The 6,396-nt window shown below is 53.0% G+C and overlaps 1 protein-coding gene across 1 annotated transcript in view; it reads left to right on the top strand.

Moving 5' to 3' along the window:
- Nucleotides 1–6,396, top strand: part of KLHL29 (kelch like family member 29) — a 134,981-nt gene that overhangs the window by 95,281 nt on the left and 33,304 nt on the right. The gene's annotated exons all lie outside the window — the stretch shown is intronic.

Below are 6,396 nucleotides of genomic sequence, written 5' to 3'. Positions count from 1 at the left end.
CAGGCCACAGACAAAATGCAAATAGGCCAGGGCAGACCTCTGGCAGTTTGCAGATGGGCTGGGCAAACCCCAGACCTCCGATGGCCCAGGACAGACCTCAGACAGGCCACAGACAGACTTCTCTGCTGGGCAAGTAAAATGGCTCTGCCCTTTGGGGTTCTGCCCCCAGCCTTCCGGAGCAGCTTGCCCAGAGCTGCTAAAATCCCGCGTGAGGTGCCATATTTTGGCAGCACCGAGAGGGAGCTGATCTCAGGGCTGAGAACCTTTTAGGTCAGCTGGTCCTTAGCCTCTTCGTCCTGGAATTTTTAAACCGCTAGTAGCTGTTGTATTAGAATTGGCTGGCAGGTTAGGGCTTTTCCTAACAATCCTTGCGAGGGAGGGGCAGGGGCCACATCCCAGCTCTTCAGAAGGGGGTGAGCTGGCCCTTTGCCCTGCTGCCTCCAGGAGCCCAGTGCTGGGGGTTGCAGCCCTGGGCAGAGCCAGGGCTTCTGTCTGTAACCTCACAAACACTGTGCTCTAACCACTGGGTAGTCCCACCCCAACACCTGACTTGTGTCTCATGCAGGGCTTCCAAAGAGAGCTAGGCAGCTCAGGCTGGAATGAGGCAGCTTGTCAGTCAGTAGAGACCTCAACATTTCTCCCACCCCACTTGGAGTTGACCCCAAAGCTCAGAGACCCCAGAGGGAAAAAGTGAGGTGAGCCTCTGGAGAGGCTCAGGAGGAGCCCTACCTACTCAGGAGGTAGAAGGACTGGGGGCGAGGGAGGAGACAGTGTCAGAAACAGGACAGGCCAGCCTTGGTTCTACCAACACACATGGCCCCAGTCCCTCATGGAGCTTGCTTCTATGAGATGCCAGCTGGCTGCTTCCTCAGACCTGTTCATGGGCTTCCTGGGCAGGTACAGGGCATCAGGAGCTCAATGTCCTTCACGACTCCTGTCAAATGACCGAGTGGTTTCTCCATGACAGTGGGCCGTGGGTTGGTGCCAGTGCTGCCTCTGGGGTCGGCCAGCTCCGAAAATCCTCCATTGCTCCATGCTTGTGTGTGAGGGGCACCTGGAGGGTGCCAGGCCATCCCCTCCCCCCATCTAAGCTTCCCCCATTCTGTTATTCTGCACAGTAGAGCCTGGGAGGGCCAGCCTGCAGATGGTCCCTCTCACCTCCCCCACCCCAGAGAAGCTCCGCCTCCTCAGGGGGTGGGGCCTGGATATTCCCAGGCCTCATCAGTGCCTTAACGCCCCTGTTTGTTTCTGATCCTTCTCACCCGTTTGGATGGGCTGGGTGTTAGCCAGGCTGTGTTCAGCAGCTGTCCAAAATGGGTGCCGGAGTCTTAATTGGCTACTTTAATTTAAAAATTAATCAATTGAAAAATAAAGGTAGCTGAAAATACTCTTGGATTTGCAATAGGTCAAGTGATCGACTCTGGCTGGCTCACAGAGGCAGAGGCAGCTCCTGGCCGCCTGCTTAATGACCAGGATTAAATGCATGGAGCAGAATATCGATTTCTTCAGTTTTTTAGAAAACTAAGACTCTGACTCTTCCCTCCTGAGGATGGCCAGCGATGGGCAATCTGTGATGTTCCAAATTGCAGGTGGGAAATTAATGAAGCCCGGCTTCCCCGGGGCAGAGCAGGGGGGTCCACGGCAGGCACGGCAGCCTTGGAGCTCTCATTGACCCCTCCCACCACTAAGGAAATTGAGGCTGACAGAGGCTAAGTGACCTGCCCAGGGTCACCCGGCCAGTCAGCGTTCTTAGAAAGACAAACGAAATTAGGCTACGTGGCAGTGTTTATTTGTCTCAAAGCTGGTGGAATGTGTGTATGGAGATATGCAGGGAAGCTCACTGTAGACCATGAACCCAAGGATGGACTGACAAAGGGGACCTTATATCTTCAGAGCAGTCCCTCTTGGCCCTCCCTCCCTTCCTGGTTCAGGATGCCTGTTTCAGTCAAAATTATGGTCTCCATATGTGTTAACCGTGACATGAGAAAGGAATTTCTTAGTTGGATAGAATGTAAATACAGTAAGATAGGACACTGCCAAGGTATCCATTGAAGGTATAGAGCCAGGACATCTGTGTTTCCCCATCATCAACAGGACATAACGTAGCATATGTCATAAAGTACCAAGGTAAGAAAAGTCCCTCTATTCAAGACAGCGTCCATTCCAGGTGCCCTGTCCTTAGTGGTCATAAAGGGACGAATGCTCCTGGTCAGCTTCGTCCGGCCCTGTAGTTGCCAACCCAGGAAGGGGCATTTTGGGTTCCCTCAGAGAGCAAAGCAAAGTGTGTCTGTTGTACGAGAGCACTCAAGGCATCGTGGCAGGTTAAGCTCAGAGTGGGCCAAAATGTCCCTCCTGATGCCCATTCCAGGTCTTAGGCCTTTCTCAGGTCTTCGGGGTTCAAAATGTTTGGGGGAGGGGTCTGCATTGTCTGAGGCCAGATTGGAACTCTGCTCTTCCCAACTCCAGGTCTGGTGCTCTGGGCACTATGGTGCCCCTTAGTGAGCCCCTAGTAGTCCAACCCCATATTTTACACAGTGCACCCCAGACCCTCAGAGGTCATGTAAGTCTACAGGCAGGATTGGAACCCAGGTCCTCTGACTGATGCAGTGTTCTCCCTGCCCATTTGGAGTCCCAGCTCAAACATTCAGCTCCCTTCTGGAGAGTTGATGGGGACCTCGAAGGCCATCTAAACCAATGGCCTCTTTTTTGGGGGGGTGGGAGGGTAGCACAGTCCCATCAAGGCATGCATGGTCCCCCCACCTAGGTGTCCCCTGGGCCCTCTGCCCTCAGGGGTCCAACTCTGACAATGGGGGGAGGGGTAGCATCAGCTTTCACAAATAGCATTAGGACCACCCCCAAAAAAAACCCAAAGCCAGTTCCAAATTCAGTTTAATTCCACAAGCTTTAGTCAAGCGCCTCCCCCATAACCAGGGCAGCATTTATCAGCCTTTCCAGGCTTACCCAGTGCTTTGCCATGAATTGCCTCTGGGCCTGCCCTCAAGGGGCTTACCTTCCATTGGGAGGAGGCCAGGTTCAAAGTCACTGGAGTGAGGAAAGGCACTAGCCACTGGGAGCCCCAGGAAAGTCCTCCTGTAGAGGCAGAGGCAGGACTTAGGAGAGACAGCCTGGGCAAAGGTGTGGGGGTGGGGGATGGCATATCGATAGACTCCTTGGTGAGGGGCAGTAACGTGCTTCAGGTTAGACAGGTGGACGGACGCCAAATTGCTTAGGGCCTTGAACGCTGGGCCAAGGTGCTTGTGTTTCTTCCTGGAAACAGTCGGAAAATAAAAAGAAAGATGACTTTTCGAAAAAGGCAATGACGGGGGAGACGGAGGGGCTGGAGGCAGAGAGGTCAGCTGGTCTGGGTGAGAAGGGAGGAGGGCTGGGTGTGGGCCACAGCCGTGAGGAGGACGATGGGGGCTTGGGGGAGGTTGAGGAGCCGCTCCTGACTGTGTCTGCCTGGGGGCATGCGGCTGAGACCCAGAGAGGCACATCTGGGGCTCTCCCTGAGGCGCCGCCTCCAAGGGCGACCCCCATGGCTTGGAAACCCACATCTTCAGCCTAGGCACAGACCCAGGTTCGAGTGAGTGAAAACTTGTCTCAGCGGGTTCCCCTCCTCAGCACTCTCGCCCAGTGAAGGGGAACAGTCCCAGGCCTCTCTTGACATGGCCCGGAGAGGGGAAAACCAGCAGCTTGGAGGCAAAGCCGCCCAGCCCATCACCTGCTGCCCATGAAGAATGAGCTGGAAGATGCCCAGGCCTCCACCGATTAATGGCTCACTGGACCAGGGTCAGGTGATAGGAGCATCTCAACAGGAGCTTCTGTGCTCTGAGCAGACCGCCCTCTGAGGAGGGGGCTCAGCCTTCCATCAGCACCCTGACATCCCCCCGCCCCCTGTCCCAGTCAAGCCCTCTCTGGTGGGAGTACAGCCCAAGGGACTAGAGACCGTAAGCCCCCTCCCACAGACCCCATGCAGTTACCCAGTACTAAGCCAAGAAGGACCAGATGATTTTTCCAACTTCCTGCAGGAAGGAGACAGGCGCGGAGTCTGGAGAGGCATGGATGTCTGAAGAAATGTTTTGGGGTTTGGGGTTTTTTCTCATAGAGTTTCAGGAAACCTCCTGGGAAGAAAAGAGTGGGCAGTCACATGCAGGAACAGCCTGTGACCAGGATCTTGGGGTCCGGCCATCCCCTTAACGTCACCCTAGACAGCAACCTTGGCCTGCCCTCCCCTGCAGGTCATTCACGCAGCCAGGGTGCCCAACTCCATCCTTGCTCCTTCCCCAGCCAGGACACCATGCGCCTCGCTTTACCAGCACAGCCCTCGTGGGCTGAGCTAGATGGATGTCCTCTCTTCTTTAGAACGTGCCCTTTGACATGCTGGCATCCTCAGGGAGCCTCTCTTCCTCCCCAGGCTTGTCTTCAGAGGTGTCATCAGAAAGCATCCTTGCAGTCTCCTGTCCCTTAGTGCCAGCTCCACATGACTATGGGATCATCACTGTCTCCCTCAGGAGATCTAGAGCACCCAGTGCACTACAAACCCCAGGGCTATGGGGTGGGGCCCTGCCTCCAGAAGCTCCTGACACTTCCATTGGCCCCTTCCTCCTTGTTAAGCAGCTTCCAGTCTGGAATGGGAGTTCCTTTCGCTTTCTCCTCCATCTCCCAAAAGATGACTTTAGCATCAAGGCAAGGAGCTGCCCTGCCTATAGCAAAGAGAGACGTGCTCCCAGTGTCTAGAAGAGTGCCATGATCTAGAGAGACATGATCTAGAGTCAAAGTTCCTCCAGATCTTTGGAAAGCATCATCCGTGTCCTCCATCTGCCTGGGTGGACTGTAGCCTGTAGCATCACATTGTTGCCTGGTCTTCTCTCCTTTCATCCATGCCCAGGGGACTTGTGACATCTGAGAAAGGTGAGCCAGTGAATGAATTAGAAGCATCCAGCCCAACAGAGTCAGGAGCTGGTTGCTAGGTAGAATGCAAGAACCTGAAAATTGGCAAGCTTCTCAAGGGTCTTCAGGGCATGGCCATTCCTGACGCTGTATAAGGTGGTGATGCTATATAAGGTAGAGACACTCTGGCTTGCAGCACATTGCTCAGAGGTCCTGAGCTGAGTCCCAAAGTGTCTTATATTGATGATTGTGCTGCCTCACTCAACAAAAAAGCAACATTTGTGGAATTCCTCAAGCTTTTTCGCAGAATGCCAGAGCCAGAAGGGTCCTTGGGGTTGTCTTATCTGGAGATCTCAAGCCCAGGGTTCCACAGCCCCCACATCAAATTGGGCAGCCCTTGGTGAATTGTGCACAGGAAATGGCTCACCAGATCAACTCCATTTTGTGAGGAGGAGCAAAGGTTCAGACAGTCATAAAGCAACCACATCTATTTATCAGATGGGGGAAGGGAACCAGAGAAGCAGCATGACTCTCCCAAGGTCACCCAGAGGACTCACTGTCTGATCCTCTCCTAGAAGCCAGCCCAAGATTCTCCCTTTACCCAATGAGGCCGGCTCTTTGGGATGGAGGGGCAGAGATATGCATTGGGGCTACTCCGTTCCTTTCTTAGCTGACCTATCTCTGCACCCCTCATCTGACCATCCTGCTCTGGCCCTTAAATACAGCTTCCCTTGTATGAGGAGTGAACAGGAGCGTCTCCCTGACCACGATGGCTACAATCCTTTGTTTCTCTTTTTGATGCCACCCCACATCAGGTCAAAGCAATAGGCATTTACTAAGCTTGTTTTTTGTGCCAGGCACTATTTTATGTGCTTGAAATACAAAGATGGGCAAAAGCATTCTTATTAACCCACTTTTATTAGATAAAAATGGCATTTATATGGTGTTTTGAGGTTTGCAAATCACTTTACAAATATTATGTTACTGGATCCTCACAACAAGCCTGGAAGGTAGAGGCTATTACTATTCCCATTTTACAGAAGAGAAAATTGAGGCAGATAGCGGTTAAGTGACACCCAGGCTCACACAGTTAGTAAATGTCTGTGGCAGGATTTGAACTCGGGTCTTCCTCACTCCAGGTCCAGTGCTCAATCCATTGTGCCCCCTGATCTTCGGAGTGAACAGTGACCTCTTTAAAAATGCAAATACCCTGAGGTTATATGGCTATCAGTCATCAGCATCTTAGTATAAGTTCTTTTCATCACATTCCTCTGCTCTATTTTCCACCTGGTTGCACTCCTCTGGACCTGTTATGCTCCCCAGAACCTCATCATCCTACAAGGTCACACCAAGCCTGAACTCACAATAAATGTTAATATCTGCCTGCTTCCTTCCTTCTCTCCCTCCCCCTTCCTTCCTTCCTTCCTCCCTTCCTTTCTTTCTCCCTTCCTTCCTTCTTTCTTTCCTTCTCTTCCTTCCTCCCTTCCTTCCCTCCCTCCTCCCTTA

The sequence above is a fragment of the Vombatus ursinus genome, unplaced genomic scaffold (assembly GCF_900497805.2).
Source record: "Vombatus ursinus unplaced genomic scaffold, bare-nosed wombat genome assembly UNPS02012622.1, whole genome shotgun sequence".
In the NCBI taxonomy this organism is placed as follows: domain Eukaryota; kingdom Metazoa; phylum Chordata; class Mammalia; order Diprotodontia; family Vombatidae; genus Vombatus; species Vombatus ursinus.
This window is presented reverse-complemented; position numbering and strand designations above follow the sequence as displayed.